The 17043-nt window shown below is 37.0% G+C and overlaps 2 protein-coding genes across 18 annotated transcripts in view; one reads left to right on the forward strand and one right to left on the reverse strand.

Moving 5' to 3' along the window:
- GIN1 (gypsy retrotransposon integrase 1) overlaps window positions 1-16565 on the reverse strand; it is a 38301-nt gene extending 21736 nt beyond the window's left edge. For both annotated transcript variants that reach the window (XM_037802278.1, XM_037802277.1), the window contains exons 1-2: window positions 16452-16565; window positions 243-312 (exon numbers count right to left, since the gene is read on the reverse strand). The gene's annotated coding sequence lies outside the window, so the exon portion shown is untranslated. The remainder of the gene's footprint in view (window positions 1-242; window positions 313-16451) is intronic.
- The window catches only part of PPIP5K2 (diphosphoinositol pentakisphosphate kinase 2), a 128038-nt gene that overhangs the window by 2969 nt on the left and 108026 nt on the right, over window positions 1-17043 (forward strand). For 3 of the 16 annotated variants that reach the window (XM_037802271.1, XM_037802269.1, XM_037802272.1), the window contains exon 1: window positions 16501-16843. The exons of 2 other annotated variants lie outside the window; for them this stretch is intronic. The gene's annotated coding sequence lies outside the window, so the exon portion shown is untranslated. Of the gene's footprint in view, window positions 1-16494; window positions 16844-17043 lie in introns of those variants that run through there. 11 more of the 16 variants (XR_005211490.1, XM_037802265.1, XM_037802259.1 and 8 more) reach the window with 9 other exon arrangements.

Here is a 17043-nt window from a genome sequence, read left to right on the forward strand (position 1 = left end):
AATGTTAAATATATGAATTATTCACTTAATCACACATGGCTATATTGCAAAAAACAAATGTAGCTTATCACAGTTTTTAAAATATCTAAAAAAGTGAATGGATAAAAAAGTGAATGGATCAGATTTTAAAACTAGTATAAAGCTATAGTAAATAAGACACTGTGCTATTAGCATAAGGAGAGGATGATAGATTACTAGAACAGAATAGGGAATCCAGCATTGGATGCGGTCAATGAACTTACAACAAAGGCATCAGTTCGACAGGGGAAAGAGACGTTCTTCTCAACAAATGATGCTGGAGCAATTGGAGATCTGCATAGAAAAAAAAGTAACATTAACCACGTACCTCACATTTTCCACAAAAATTAATTCCAGATAAATTATAAACCTAAATGTGAAAAGTAAAAAACAAAGCCTCTGGAAGAAACAAGAAAATAGCCTCAAAACCTTGGGATAGGCAAAGATTTATTAAACAGGACAAAAAAACCACTCTATAAAAGATAAAAATAACAATTTGGACTTCATGACAAGCAAAACCTTCTGTTCATCAAAAAACACCATTAAGGGGAGGCATTGGGGGAGGGATGCAATCAATGTAAACTAGAGACTATAACTAACAGAATCATTGTATTATGCTTCCTTTAATGTAACAAAGGTGATATACCAAGGTAAATGCAGATAAGAAGGAGGGATAGGGGAGGCATGATAGACACTTGACATTGGTGGTGTTGTCTGACCCTTTACCGTACTTTGATTCAAGATTACTTTTCCTTTTGCTACTTCCTAGCTGTCATTTTTCTTCCTCTTTCTTTTCCCTCTCTACCTTCTTTGATGCTCCCTCCTGCCTTGTGGAAGAAATGTAGATATCCTTATATAAATAGTGGTGAAGGTGGTGAACACATAAATATGTGACCACACAGAGAACCATCAATTGTTTACTTAGGATGGAATGTATGGGGTGTGAACAAAACCATCTTAAAAAAATGGGTTGATGTCAAAACCTCAAGGGCAATATACTGAGTGAAATAAGCCAGACACATATGGACAAATATTGCAGGGTCTCACTGATAGGAACTAATTATAATATGTAAACTCATAGACATGAAATATAAGGTACCAAGACATAGGATGAGGCTTAAGAATGGGGAGTGGTTGCTTAGTATGAGCAGAATGTTCAACTAGGATGAACTTAAATGTTTGGAAATAAACAGAGGTGTAGGTAGCAAGATGTGAGAATAACTAACAGTGCTGAATGGCATGTGAATGAAGTGGAAACGGGAAGCTCAGAGTCATATATGTCACCAGAAGGAAAGTTGGAGGTCAAAAGATGGGAATGTATAAAACTGAATCCTATGGTGGGCAATATCCAGGATTAACTGTACAAATATTAGAAAACTCTTCCATGAACCAGAACAAATGTATGACAATACAACTAGAAGTTAACAATAGAGGGACATATAGGGAAGAAATATATACCTATTGCAAACTATATACTACAGTTTGTAGTATTTCAACATTCTTTCATAAACAGTAACAAATGTACTATACCAACACTACGAGTCAGTAATTGAGGGGGGTTGGTTAGGGATACAGGAGGATTCGAGTTTCCTTTCTTTTCCTCCCCCCCCCCCCCCTCCATCTTTCACTTTATTTCTGGCCTGGAGTAATGAAAAGTTTCTAAAAATTGAACAAAAATTAAGTGTGGTGATGGATGCACAGCTGTAAGAGGGTACCAGGGGCAATTGATTGTACACTTCAGATCTTTGGATAATTGTATGGTACCTGAACAATCCCAATAAAAATAAAAAAAAAAACCAAAAAACCATTAAGAGGATTGTGGGAAGATGGAGGAGTAGAGAGCTGTGGGACTCAGTCCTCCTACCAAAAAACTATTCAATAGGCAAGAACTGACTGAAAGAACTATTCTGAAACTCTGGAGGCCAGAAAACACTGTTCAGCATCCAGGGAAGAGCAGGAGAAAGAGGCTGATAAACTACAGCAAAGAACAGTAAATTGCTCTAAGCGGCAGCTACCACCCCCCACCCCCCACCCACATGGCAGGCCACTGTGGGGTCCAGCCCCTGGTTAGCTTGTTGGTGACACAAAGGGACATAAAAGACTTCGTCCCCAAGGCCAGGAGTAGGCATGGCTGATCACTGATCATGGCTTCTGATTAGCGAATTCAGATGCTGGGGGCCCTGCTCTGAGGATGGCCATTGTTTCAACCTGCTTGGACAAAGGCAGCAGCAGCCATTGTTTCAACCCACCCTGGACAGGAGTGGTGGTGGTGGAGATTTAAGGACACTGTGCTTCCTCTGAGCTGCAGGGGACAGTTAATCGAAGGGCTGTGTTTGCTGGGAAGGCCAGGAAAGCTCATCCTTGGGCAGCTGTTGGAGAACCTCTTGTTGCCCTTCCCGATCCCTGCCTGGGGCACTTCGGAGCTGGTCTGCGTCCCATTCTTGGGTCCCTGGCCCTGCTTTGGCTGGGAAAGACTGATTTGGGAAAGTTCTCTCCAATATGCCCCTCCTCCCAGAATTTGCTCTCTGGGCAAAAGTAGCTGGAGACAAGAAAAGGAGTATAAAGAAGCTATAGAGGTGGACAGTCTGGGACAAATGCCTACTGACTTGAGACACCTGGGAGATGGAGATCTTTCTTCTGGTGAACAGGGGAACTTCAAAACAACCAACAAGCAAAAGCCCAGGACAAGACAGAAACCCAGAAAGAAAAGAACAACTCTACACACTGCATTCTCCTTGGGCAGAACTTCCTGATAAGAGGGCTGAGGCTCAAGAAAATCTCTGTTACAATCAGCTGGTTACAAAATCAAGAAACTGACATCTCAGGGAATAAATCCCAGAGTTAACATTTAAAAATATTACAACCTACAGTGGGCAACAAGAATACAAGACAAACAAAGAAACATGAAATGATGGTCCCTCCAAAGGAATAGGACAAAAACCCAGAAAACACCAATGAAGAAGACCAGAATGTGGACATACTGAACAAAGCTTTAAAAAAAAAAATCTTAAAAATGCTCAAGTATATGAAGGAAAACACAGAAAAAGAACTAAAGGATATCAGGAAAACAATGAATGAGCAATAGGAGAATCTTAGTAAAGAGACAGAAATTTCAAAAAGAAAACAAACAGAACTATGGAGCTGAAGACCACAATAATTGAAATGAAAAATTCCCAGGAGAGTTTCAAGAACAGATTGGAGCTGGCAGAAAAAAGAATCAGTGGACTCATGGACAAGAAACTTGAAATGAGTCTGACTGAGAAGCAGAAAGAAAAAAGAATATTAAAAGTGAAAATAGCCTAAGACAACTCTGAGACACTATCAAGCATACCAATATACATGTTATGGGCAGAAGCAGAAGAAAGAGAAAAGGGGGCAGAAGAATATTCAAAGAAATAAAGACAGAGAACTTCCCAAATTTAGCAAAAGATATGAATATGCACATTCCAAGAAGCCTAGAGAACACCAAACAGGATACATGAAGAAAAGTACACCCTGTCATATATTGAACAGACTCCTGAATGCAAAGGACAAGGAAAAAAGTTTTGAAAGGTGCAAAAGAAAAGCCACCTGTTGATCTACCAGGGAGTCCCAATTAGACAGAGTGCCAATTTCTCATCAGAAACCATGGAGGCTAGAAGGCAGTCAGTTGAAATATTAAAGTGCTGAGAAAAACACAAATACCAGCCAAGTTAAGCTGGTATCAAATCAAATGATTGTTATATATTTAGGATGTTAAATTTTAACCCCATGGTAACTGCAGGAAGATAGATGAAAAATATATCCAGATATAAAAGAGAAGGGACTCAATATGATACAACATAAAAAATAAATGCAAAAGTAGGTGTTAATGGAAATTAGGGACAAAAAAAGATACAATATTTACAAACGTTAAATAACAAAATGGCAGAAGAAAGTACCATATCATCAGTAGTGACTTTAAATGTAAATGAATTAAACTCTCCAGTCAAAAGGTAGCAAATGGCAGAATGGATAAAAAAGCATGACTCAAGAGACTCACCTTACATTCAAAGATACAGGTAAATTGAAAGTGAAAGGACAGAAATAAGCATATCATGCAAGTAGACTTCAAGAGAGCCAGGTAGCTATACTAATAATACACAAAATAGATTTTAAGTCAAAAACAGTTATGAGGGACAAAGATGGGCATTATACTGTTAAAGGGGACAATTCAAGAAGAAGATGCAACAATTATAAATATATATGCACCTAACAGCAGAGCCCCAAAATATATGAAGCAAATATATATTGTTTTGCTTCACATATGACAGATTTGAAGGGAGAACCTCTACATTAATAGTGGGAGACTTTAATGCACGATTTTCAATGATGGATAGTACATCTAGTCAGAAGATCGATGAAATACATGAGTTCAATGATTCTATAAACCAACTAGACCTAACAAACATTTATAGAACACTTCACACTCCCCAAGAAAAACAGAATACACATTCTTCTTGAGTGCACATGGATACGTGAGATCAAAAAACAAATCTCAATAAATTAAAAAACATTGAAATCATACAATGTATATTCTACGACCACAACAGAATGAAGCTAGAAATCAATAAGAGGGAGAAATGGGAAATTCACAATTATATGGAAATTAAACAACATACTCTTAAACAATAAATGGGTTAAAGAGTAAATCGCAAGCAAAATAAGGATATATCTTGAGGTGAATGAAAATGAAAATACAATATACCAAAACTTATGGGATGAGGTGAAGGGAGCCCTGACAGAAAAAAATTATAGCTCTAAAGGCTTACATTGAAAAAGAAAGACGTCAAATCAGAGACTTAACCTCAAAACTGGAAGAACTAGAAAAAGGGCAAACTAAACCCAAAGTGGGCAGAAGAAAGGAAATAACAAAGATTAGAGTGGAGTTAAATGAAATAGAAAACAAACAAACAAACAAAAAAACACAATAGGATCAACAAAAGCAAAAGTTGGTGCTTTGAAAAGATCAATAAAATTGATGAGACTTTAGCTAGCCTGACAAAGAAAAAAAAAAAGGATACAAATAATGAAAATCAGAAATGAAAAGGGGGACATTACTAGTAAAAAGGACTATGTAAGAGGATACTATAAACAATGTATGCCAATAAATAGGAACACACAAAGTACCTATATTGACTCAAGAAGAAATAGAAGATCTCATCAAACCAATTACTAGTGAAGAGACTGACTCAGTAATCATAAACCTTCCAACAAAGAAACGCCCAGGACCAGATGGCTTTACAGGGAAATTCTACCAAACATTCCAAGACTTAACCCCAATTGTGCTCAAACTCTTCCAAAAAAATTGATGAGGGAACACTCCCTGATTCACTCTATGAGGTCAACATCACCCTCACAGCAAAGCCAGGTAAAGATACCGCAAGAAAAGAAAACTACAGACCAAAATCTCTTAGGAATTTAGATGTAAAAATCCTTGACAAAATCCTAGCAAACAGAATGCAATAGCATATTAAAAGAATTATACACCATGATCAATTGAGATTTATCCCTTGTATGCAAGCATAAGAAAATCAATTAAAGTAATACACCACATCAAACACAATGAAGGAAAAAAAAACCCACATGATCATCTCAATCGATGCAGAAAAGATGTCTGACAAAATCTAGCAGCCCTTCTTGATAACAAAACTTAGAACACTAGGAATAATAAAAGTTTCATCAACATGATAAAGGGCACATATGAAAAGCCCAAAGCTAACATTCTACGTAACGGTGAGTAACCAAATAAGAAATCAAGAAAAAAATTCTGTTCACAATAGTAACCAAAGGAATGAAATATCTAGGAATGAATTTAACCAATGATGCAAAGGACTTGTACACAGAAAATTACAAAACATTGCTAACAGAAATTAAAGAAGACCTAAATAAATGAAAGGACATTCCGCGTTCATGGATTAGAAAACTAAATATCATTAAGATGTCAGTCCTACCCAAAACAATTTACTGATTCAATGCAATCCTAATAAAGATTCCAAGAACCTTCTTTGCAGAAATGGAAAAGCCAATCATGAAATTAATGTGGAAGGGTAAGGGGCCCCAAATAGCTAAAGCCATCTTGAAAAAGAATAATGAAGTCAGGGGACTCAGACTTCCTGATCTTAAAACTTATAACAAAGCCACAGTAATCAAAACAGCACAGTACTGGCATTAGGACAGACATATAGACCAACGGAATCAAACCGAGAGCTCAAAAATCAAACCTCTAGAGATCAGGCATTTGATGCTGAAGGACTACAGAATGTTTAGCAGGATTGATTATACAGATCCAGAAATAGATAGCATAATACTGTGTGATGGTAGCACAGTATTGTAAGTACACCGAAGAAAGATGTCTGTGAGTAAAGCTGAAAGAGGTGGGATAGGAGAATGTATGGCACCAGAGGTAATGATAGATGAAAAAGACTGGGTCTGTATAACTTGGCAAAAACTGGAGTGGCCAATGACTGTTACTAAATATACAAATATAAAAATGTTTTTGCACGTGGGAGAGCAAATGAATGTCAACCATGCAGAGTGTTGAAAAAAGGGATGGTATTTGGGAAAAAACATAATCAAAGCAAACTGGAGTCTATGGTCAACAGTAACATTGCAATATACCTCCATTAAACGTAACAAAGGCAATATGCCAATGCTAAGTGTATATGGGGGGGGATATAGGGGAGGAATAAGGGATTCTTGGTAGTGGTGTTATTTTCTGTCCTTACTATTATATTGTATTGTATAACATGTTATTTTCTTTTTATCTTTTTTATTATTGCTAAAACAAACAAACAGATACCTTTTCCTGTAGTAATCAATATGTTCAAGTGCTGATTGTGGTGACAAATGTACAACTTTATGATGATACTATGAACAACTGATTGTACACTGTGGATAAATGTATGGTATATGAATATAACTATAAAATTGTAGGAAAAAATATATATAGGAGTAAAAGTGTTGGAAGAAACATGGTGAGAGGGATGTACCTATCTACTGTTGAAGAGCAGGTAGAATGGTGTAGCCTTTCTGAAGGTCACTGTGGTAGTTCCAAAAAAAGTTAAGTATGTGGGGACCACAAGGTCCTGCAACCTCATTATGGGGTATGTCATTTGAAGATCTGAGAGCAAAGACATGAATGGACATTTGCAAACTGGTGTTCATGGAGGTAGTAATCATGATTTGCAATGGGTGGAGGCGACCTAAGGGTACATAGACTGAGGAACAGAATGGTGAACTGTGGCATACACATACAATGGAATATTGAGCAAATACGAGGAGTGAAGCTGTGAGACATACAACGAGGTGAATGGATCCTGTACACAGTATTTGACTGAAGTACGCCAGAAATGAAGGCAAACACTATAATGCCTCACCAATATGGACTAACTACAATGTGTAAACTCAGAATTGAATTTTAGAACATAGCCTAACATGGAAATGATTATTAGAATGGTCCCCAGATTGTAAGCTCTTACAGCAGTCAACTCTATTCCTGAATTGTAATGCCTATCTCTAAACTTTGAGATGCTGATCCCTTAGTGTATAACCTGATTGGTCTCTGGAACAATGCATATCTCTGAGACACCTGAAACTTCGAGCTAGAGCTCAGCAGATATAAATGTCAGTATTAGTGCATACAGCAACTGTTAAAAAAAAAAAGCTAAAAAAGAGCCCAGACTTCAATTAGTGATATGAGTGAAGCAGATCTGGTTAAGACTAGGGCAAACTGGGCCAAAGGGTAAAGGTCAAAACTGACTGTGTTTTAAAACTTCAACTTCCATGTGAGACCAAGGGAAGAGATGTCTATTTGGTACAGGATCTATATTTTCTGAACAGTATAACTCTACAGTCAGTTTGTTCAAACACCACAATTACATGGAACCTTCAATAGGAAGTGAGATACGGTAGTTCAGTATAGGTTAGAGTGAAATAGTGACACATCTCAAAATAATTTGGGCAGAGAAAAAAAAAATATATTTACAACCCGCCCCCCTCACCCCCCCCCCCCAAGGAGCTGGGGGAAGGTGCAGAAGTGTTGGACTTCCTTGCCTGGACTGGTGGTGATGTTGTCACAAACATCGGGACTGGTGGTTTGATGTGCCAAGCCTTCTATTGTGGGACTTGCCCTTATGAAGCTCATTACTGCAAAGGAGAGGCTAAACTTGCATATAATTGTGCATAAGAGTCTCTCCCTGGGTACCTCTTTGTTGCTCAGATGTGGCCCCCCCTTCTCTCTAACTGAGCCACCTTGGCAGGTGAACTCACTGCCCTCCCCACTACGTGGGACCCAACTCCCAGGAGTGTAAATCTTCCTGGCAAGGCAGGATATGACTCCTGGGGATGAATCTGGCCCCGGCATCATGGGATTGAGAATATCTTCTTGACCAAAAGGGGGATGCAAAACGAGATGAAATAATTTCAGTGGCTGATATTTCAAATGGAATTGAGAGGTCACTCTGGTGGACATTCTTATGCACTATATAGATAGCGCCTCTTAGGTTTTAATGTATTGGAATAGCTAGAAGTAAATACCTGAAACTACCAAACTCCAACCCAGTAGTCTGGACTCCTGAAGATGACTGTATATAATGTAGACTACAAGGGGTGACAGTGTGATTGTGAAAAGCTTGTGGGATCACACTCCCTTTACCTAGTGTATGGATGGATGAGTAGAAAAATGGGGACAAAAACTAAATGACAAATAGGGTGGGATGGGGGGGATGGTTTGGGTGTTCTTTTTTTACTTTTATTTTTTATTCTTATTCTGATTCTTTCTGATATAAGGAAAATGTTCAGAAATAGATTGTGGTGATGAATGCATAACTATATGATCGTACTGTGAACAGTTGATTGTATACCATGGTGACTGTATGGTATGTGAATATATTTCAATAAAATTGAATTAAAAAAAAAATCAACCCTCACATTTATGGTCAACTGATTTTTGACAAGGGGGCAAAGACCACTGGCTTGGGAAAGTATAGTCTCTTCAACAAATGGTGCTGGGAAAACTGGATCTCCATTTGCAAAAATAAAACAGGGGGACTACTACCTCACACCTTACACAAAAATCAACTCAAAATGGATCAAAGACTTAAATATAAGATCCAGAACTATCAAACTCCTAGAAGAAAATGTACAGAAGCATCTGCAGGACCTTATGTTAGGCAATGGTTTCTTGGACTTTACACCCAAAGCACAAGCAGCAAAGGAAAAAAAAAACAAACAGATAAATGGAACCTCATCAAAATTATAAACTTTGGGGCCTCAAAGGACTATATCATGAAAGGAAAATGACAACCTACACAATGGGAGAAAATATTTGGAAACCACATATCTGATAAAGGTTTAATATCCAGAATATAAAAAGAAATCCTTCAACTTAACAAAAAGATAAACAATCCAATTGAAAAAGATGGGCAAAAGACTTGAATAGATTTCTCTCCAAAGAAGATAAACAAATGGCTGGAAAGCAATAGAAAGGATGCTCAACATCATTAGCCATTGGGACACGAAAGTTAAAACCACAAGGAGAGACCATTTCACATCCACTAGAATGGTTGCTATTAAAAAAACAAAACAAACAAACAAAAAAACAACAAACCAGAAAATAAGAAGTGTTGGAGAGGATGAAGAGAAATAGAAACATTCATTCATTGCTGGTGGCAATGTAAAATGGTGCAGACACTGTGGAAGACGGTGGTTCCTCAGAAGGCTAAGTACAGAACCACCATATGACCTGGCAATTGCACTACCTGCATATACCCAAAAGAACTGAAAGCAGGGACTCCAGCAGACATTGCACACTGATATTCAGAGGTATTATTCACAATTGCCAAAACATGAAAGCAACCCAAATGCCCATCACCTGATCAATGGGTAAATAACATGTGGTATGAATATTATTTGTGGTATGAATATTATTCAGCCGCAAAAAGGAATGAAGTCCTGATACCTATGACAACACTGATGAACCTTGAAGACATCATGTTGAGTGAAATAAGCCACACACAAAAAGACAAATATTGTATGACCTCACTGATTTGAAACAATTAGAATAAGCAAACTCAGAGAGTCAGAATCTAGAATATAGATTAACAGGGGGCAGGGTAGGGATAGGGAAAGGGAAGTTGAGGCTTAAAGTATACAGGGTTCCTATTTGGAATGATGGAAATGTTCTGGTAATGGATGGTGGTGATGGTGGCACATTGTGAATATAATTAACAGCACTGAAATAATATCTTAATGTGATTAAAAAGTGAAATATTAGATTGTATACACAGTAAAGAATAAAAATTTTAAAAAAATCCATGGAACTACACTACACAGTGAACCCTAAGTGAAACCATGGACTGTAGTTAATAGTAAAATTTTAAAAATGTGCTATCAATCATAACAAATATTCCGCACTAATGTAAGGCTGGTATTTTAGAGTCCTGTATTTTAAGCATAATTGTTCCATAAACTCACAACTTCTCTAATAAAGAAAATAAAAATACTTGGCACTACATGCAAACAATGATGCCTAAGTCATCACATGGCCATCTTCTCTTTTGTGTCTGTCTTTCTCCATGTCCAAATTTCCTCTTCTTCTAAGGACACCAGTCATATTGCATTGGAGGCCACTCTAATCCAATTTGGCTTCATATTCACTAATCATATCTTCAAAGACCCTATTTCCAAATAAATGCACATTCACAGGACCAGGAGTCTATCCTTTCAGAAGTATGTTATTCTCATCTTATTTCTCGGCTGAGTAAAGAACAGAACACTTAAACAGATGATTATCTGCTTTACATAGTCACCTTGAAACATATTTAGACTATTAATCTTCCTCAGCACATTTTTATTTTCCAAACGATTCACTTGACAGAATAGACATTATGAGACTCCTTCTGGACACTGCCACAGTTTACTGACCAATGTCTATTTAGCTTGGCTTCTACAACCTGGCAGAACATATAGGCCTTACAGCTTCTTCTCTCAATAGTCTCCTTTATATAACTATGGCCACATCCCAACCATTCTCTGGACCTTGGTTTATATCATCATTTTCCCCTTGAACGGTCTATTTTTCAAGTTCTACCCATTCAAGTCTCATCCATCCTTCAAAATCAAGCTCTACCTCCTCAATGAAGAAAGCATTCCATGATCTCTGACTTATAAGTGCTCTCTACTCCTCTTGAACTCCCTCTGTAACTTACTGTGGAACTTCCCATGTTTTAGCTTTTATCGTAGTTAGTTGTTTGCCCATTCATCTATATAACCTTTCATTTGTTTTTGTTCATTCATTTACCAAGCCTTTATAGGTACTTTGTGATGGGAATAAAAAGCTAAACAAGATGAAATTCCTATTTTCAAGGAACTTTATGGTCTAATGACAGGAACAGAGAAGTAAATCAACATTCATATAGTACAAAATGGCATTATGACAAAAGCATGCAAAGAATGCAGTAAAAGAGACCTAGATTCACTTATGGAGAGGAATAAAGAAAGCACCTTGGATGACATAGAAACTTGAACCTCATTTCACTGCCACTGCCTTAATTCAGACTCATATCTGACCTTGCCTCCTCTGCCACCAGTATAGTCCCTCTCTTTATTATAGCTACCGAGGTCATCCTGAAACACAAACCTTATCACAACACTCACCTAACTTGAAGCTATTGCCTTCCCTATGGTATTTAAACTCCTCAGTCAACATACAAGGATTCTCAAGATATGGTCTTTACTAACCTCTTCATGTTTATATGCTTAATCTTGGCAAGCTATTTCAAACTCTAAGGTCTAGTTACACAACAAATCACCATAGTTTTTCAAGCATTCCATGCAGTGTGTTCACATCTTTTCACTGAACTTTTGCCTGGAATAGACTTCATCTCTAACTACTCAAACCACATTCAAGTTTTCAAAACTCAGGCTAGATGCTATTTCCTACAGCATGAGTTTTTGTAGAACAAATAAGAGTTTTAAGGTTAGATTTCTATTCCACAAAGTCCATTCTGCAGTAGTATGGAAGAGAGGTTGAGCTGAAGAGGTGGGGAGGTCAGTACAGATCAGCTAGAGAACTACTGTATAATTAAGGCAAGAAATGATGAAATTCCAAGTCAAAGCAGTGTAAATGGATAGATAAATTTTTAAAATGCGACTAACTAGAGGTATGGAATGAATGAAAAGTTTGGAATCACTTCTGAGGTTCTGGCTTAGGGAGAAACACTGAATACTGAATATGTTCTGGTCAGCTGATGGATGAACTCAAATAGTAGCTGAAATTAAGGCAGTAGAAGAAAAATATAGTTAAATGTACAGAGTAAGAAGGCTGGATTAAGCAACTGGTCCCAATGACTTTAGCATAAGCCCTAAAAACTTAGCAGTTAACTCGAAAAAAAAAATATATATAGAAAGAAATAATTACATTTTGATTAATTCTTAAATAATCATAATTGCTTACTAATGGCAAACAACTGTTGATCACTACATTTCTTAAACCTTGGAATCTCTGATCAGACACTGCCACCCTCATTTCCTCTTCTACATTAATTTTTATATAGTACTTGTTTTATTACTACAGAAAACACTGAAAAACCTATTTTCAAAGACATGACTAAAAGAATGTATGGAACCTAATGTGAAACTGTAAACTATCTCAAGCCAGTAGTCCACACAGTGTCTGAAAGATGTTGAATAATTATGTCTCCTTTGATAATTTAAAATTTCCCACAGCACCCCCATGAGTTTGCCATGATGCTCTAGAAAGCCTTAGCACACAGTTTAAGAACTGCAGCATAAAGGCATTGGCCCCTTTTTTGTTTTGTTTTTTTAAAAAGCAATTTTATTGAGATATATTCATTCATGCACCATACAAACCATCTGAAGTATATATCACTGGATCACAGTATCATCACATAGCTGTGCATATATCCATGATCAATTTTAGAATATTTTCTTTACTCTAGAAAAGAAATAAAAATAAAAAAGAAGACCTAAATCCTCCCATACCTATAACCCCCCTCTATTATTGACCCATAGTATTGGTGTGGTACCTTTGTTACTGTTGATGAAAGAGTATTAGAATATTATTGTTAACTATAGTCCATATTTTGTAATAGGTACATTTTTTCCCATAGACCCCTCTATTACTAACTCCTAGTAATAGTGTCGTACATTTGTTCTAGTTTGCAAAAAAACTTTTTAATATTTGTATAGTTAATCACAGACATTGTCCACCACAAGATTCTCTGTTATACATTCCCACATTTTAATCTCCAATTTTCCTTCTGGTGACATGCATGATTCTACACTTCCCCTTTCCACAACATTCACACACTATTCAGCACTGTTACATTTTATTGTGAGAATAATTAACAGTGCTGAATGGTGTGTATATGTGGCACTGGACCTCACAACTTCATAGTAAATCCACGAAGCAAATTTTTAGATGTTAAGGAAAGTTTGTAGACAGATAACAACAAAATAGACACTGACATTTATAAATTACTGGTTTCTCCAAGGTACAGACTAAAAGTTCTTGACAATCCTTTAATTCACACTAAAGAAACCTGGTAGATAATGCTAATACTGAGTTCTATAACTGCAGAATAGAAAGCATCAATCAGGTCAGCGCCTCATTTCTCTTTTCTAAGTTCTTGAATAAAGATAAAAGGCAAAGGGTAATTTCACAAAAGAATACATTTTTCTTATTTCATTTTCTCTTTGTGAAGTTAATTTTTATACTTTTTAAAACATATATAGAACTCTAGGTGATCTGCATTTTCAGTTTCCAAAAATGAAATAAGGCTTTCTAATGTGAAAGATCAACTTCTATTAACAGCAAAGCCTGCTGATTTCATTATTTCTATTCTTTGGCACCTTTCACACAAATTGGATATTGTAAAGGATCATAAAATAAATTATTCTTCCAGAAATAAACAAATATAAACAGGTTTTTAAAAAAAATCACATATACCACACATTGCATGCAGAAAAATCAGATATTGACTACACAACACACAGAATACAGAAGTGAAATGGTCCAGAGACCACGTTTCAACCTTCCATCTCCCAGATAAGGGGAAAAAAAATCCAAATGGATAATTTAGATAGAAATCAACTGGTAAAGTATAATACTCAACAATGGAAGTAAATTCTGTCTTTAAAAGAAAAAAAAAAAAAAAGAAAAAAATCCCACACAAGCTTTTTCATAGAATGTGAAAAGCTGGCAAAAGCATCACTTTCACTCTAACAACAAGCAGCAGCCAGATAAACTCACTAAGACGTCAGTTCTCCCCAAACTGATCTATAGGTTCAAAGTAAGCTTTTTTTGTAGAAATCAACAGGCTGATTCTAAAATGCAAATTATCCAGTGATAATTTATATTTCACTTTGGAAAACATTATTTCACTTGTAAATATATATAGCTTTACAATTAGGGTGCATCTAAGAAGGTAAGGACCTTAGGAGTCAGTCATGAAATTTCAGGTATGAGACTTACTTAAGATCTCAGTATCTATATTTGGAAAAAGGACATAATACCTAGTTTTTCATTTTTTCAGTTACAAGAATCAATGATGAGACAACAGGTTTGAAAAGGCTGGCTGTTCAAGTATCAGAGAACTCTTTCTTTTCTCTAAATCTTTATCTACAAGGAAAAATATTTTAAAATTTCTTTTCTTTCATCACTGATTAATAATGCTTTATAGCAACTTTTATTTGTTTTACTCAAGATTTGTATACTTTATAAAATACTAGTTTATAATGCACTAGTTTGTAGTCTAGAGCAATTCACAAGCTTCTGGCCCTGACAGTAGAGGTAGGTAACAGAAACATAAAATCATCAGAAAGAAAAATCTTCTCACAAAATCCATGGTCTTTTAGGTAGATGGTTAAAAATTTTGCTGCTGATAATAATATTTGCCTTTAGGCACAGGAATAGCTTAAAGCACCAAAAGTTCTTTTCTTCTCAAAGTGTATTCATAGTTGGTCCCTAGAAAATGTCCATGTCTGTAGTTAATATGAGAAAATGGTTTTCAGTTGCTAACATTCAGAATTTTAAGCTATAATATTCAGAACAAGGATAAATAAAAAATCTTTCTAGATCCAAAGATTATTAAGCAAAGGTATCCCTTCTGAGAGAAAACTAAGTGGTTTGAGTTGGATATAGATTATTTTAGGTCTTCTTTGGACATACATGCTCTTATTTTCAAGAATTTTTGTTAAAATAGTTTACTGTGCATTAAAATACATAAGAATAAGAAAAGGCAGAGAAGACAGCTGAAATTACCTTCTGGTTCTGGAAAAGAAATGCCAGGGTAATATATGGTTGAGCTTTTTACACCGTATGTTTCTTGTACAAGATAAAATCTACAATAACTGCATAAATACATATTGCTTAATTCCTTTAGTTAAATTTTATCTGTGTGTGCAATAAAGTAAGGCAGTTAAGTATCATTTTAAATAAAGTTAGGATCTGACTGTTTCACCAGTCAAAAACCATTAACGTTACCAATTTAAGCCTCTTCTTTAAGAAGTTATGGAAATATACATGTTTTCCAACTTAAAACATTAAACCAGTAATATTCCAATAAGCACGTTAACTTGGGGTCAGAATTCTGACTTTTAAATTATTCGACTTTAATCTTTATAAAATGAAAGGGCACAATTTTATGTAACATCAAAGACCGGGAAATCTAAATACACCAGAACTTCTCTGTAATCTGCTTCACTTGAGCATTTACGTTCGTTTAATAAAAATGGCTTCATCTACCATTACACAAACACATGAAACCAAATGAGATATATAAATTTCTATTTTGAAAATTATTTTTCCATTTTGGCTCAGAAATGCCCATTTAAGGAAAACATTGTGATAAAGTGAATTTCTTTAAAAATACATAAAGATCTTCCCCCTTTAGATCCAGTTTCTCCTCCCACAGATTTTATTTTGGGGCAAAAAAGAAATATTGCAGAATAAATAATAACTGTGAGAAAATAACGGGATAATTCTTTAATACAAGTGCCGCACTCAACTTTTCAATTTACTCTAGCTGGGAATATGGGGCACTATTTTAGCTGTGAGGAAGCATTTTAGGACCGTTTCGCAGGCTCGTTAACTAATTTTTCAGAGCAAGGTCCAGTTACGGGTTGCACAAGCAGGATAAAGAACATTAAGTAAAACTCGGTAACACCGAGAAGGCACCTCCCAGGCCTGGCAATAGAACTCGCCCCTTCGCTATTCAGCTCATGCAGGACGTCGCAACACCTAAAGCCCTCCCGCCCCACGGGCGCCTGCGCAATGTCCACAGAGTCAATTAAACTTAGGCCAGTCGAAGAGAATAGTTTTGAAATTACCAAGTCATGTCTCACGTTAAAAGTCGGTAAGTATGACAAAGCACACTAGAACGACCACTCACCGAGGTGGTACTAAACGCAAACCACACGATTTATGCTTCCTCTAGCGACTTTTCTGGTGCTGCCGGAGCGGAACTACCCATGTCGTTAAGGTGGTGCGTGCTTAGAGGGGCTGGGAGCCTCTGTCAAGAAAGGTTGGGCTCTTGCCGGAAATCATTCCGCCCGGTAACATTTCTGAGTGAGACCCGAGTCTGGCGGGGAAGAGGCGTGACCGAGATTCATGAGGTGAAGCAGTGCCTTGAGATTCCTCCATGCTGCTGCTGAAGGGAGAATATAGACCCATTTCTTGATGAACACCTTTTGCACCCCCCACTCCCTTGACTAAAGGGGAAACCGAGACATGACTGGGCTTGCTCATCTCCAGCAGCTCATGTGACTACTGCAGCGGTGGCAGGTGAGGCCCCCGAGACTGGAGGGGAATCCGGGATGCGGAACCCAGTCGCCCGAAGGTTGCAGCTGTTGGGCAGTAGTTTCGTCTCCAGCGGCATTCTGCGGAGCCTAGACGCGCGGTCCTCAGGGCATGTGCGGGTGCGAATGGCTGCTTGGGCGTGGAGGAGTGACAGTATAACCTCGAGGGTTCCTTTCGCCTCTTGC

This window comes from Choloepus didactylus, chromosome 13 (genome assembly GCF_015220235.1).
Source record: "Choloepus didactylus isolate mChoDid1 chromosome 13, mChoDid1.pri, whole genome shotgun sequence".
NCBI lineage: Eukaryota > Metazoa > Chordata > Mammalia > Pilosa > Megalonychidae > Choloepus > Choloepus didactylus.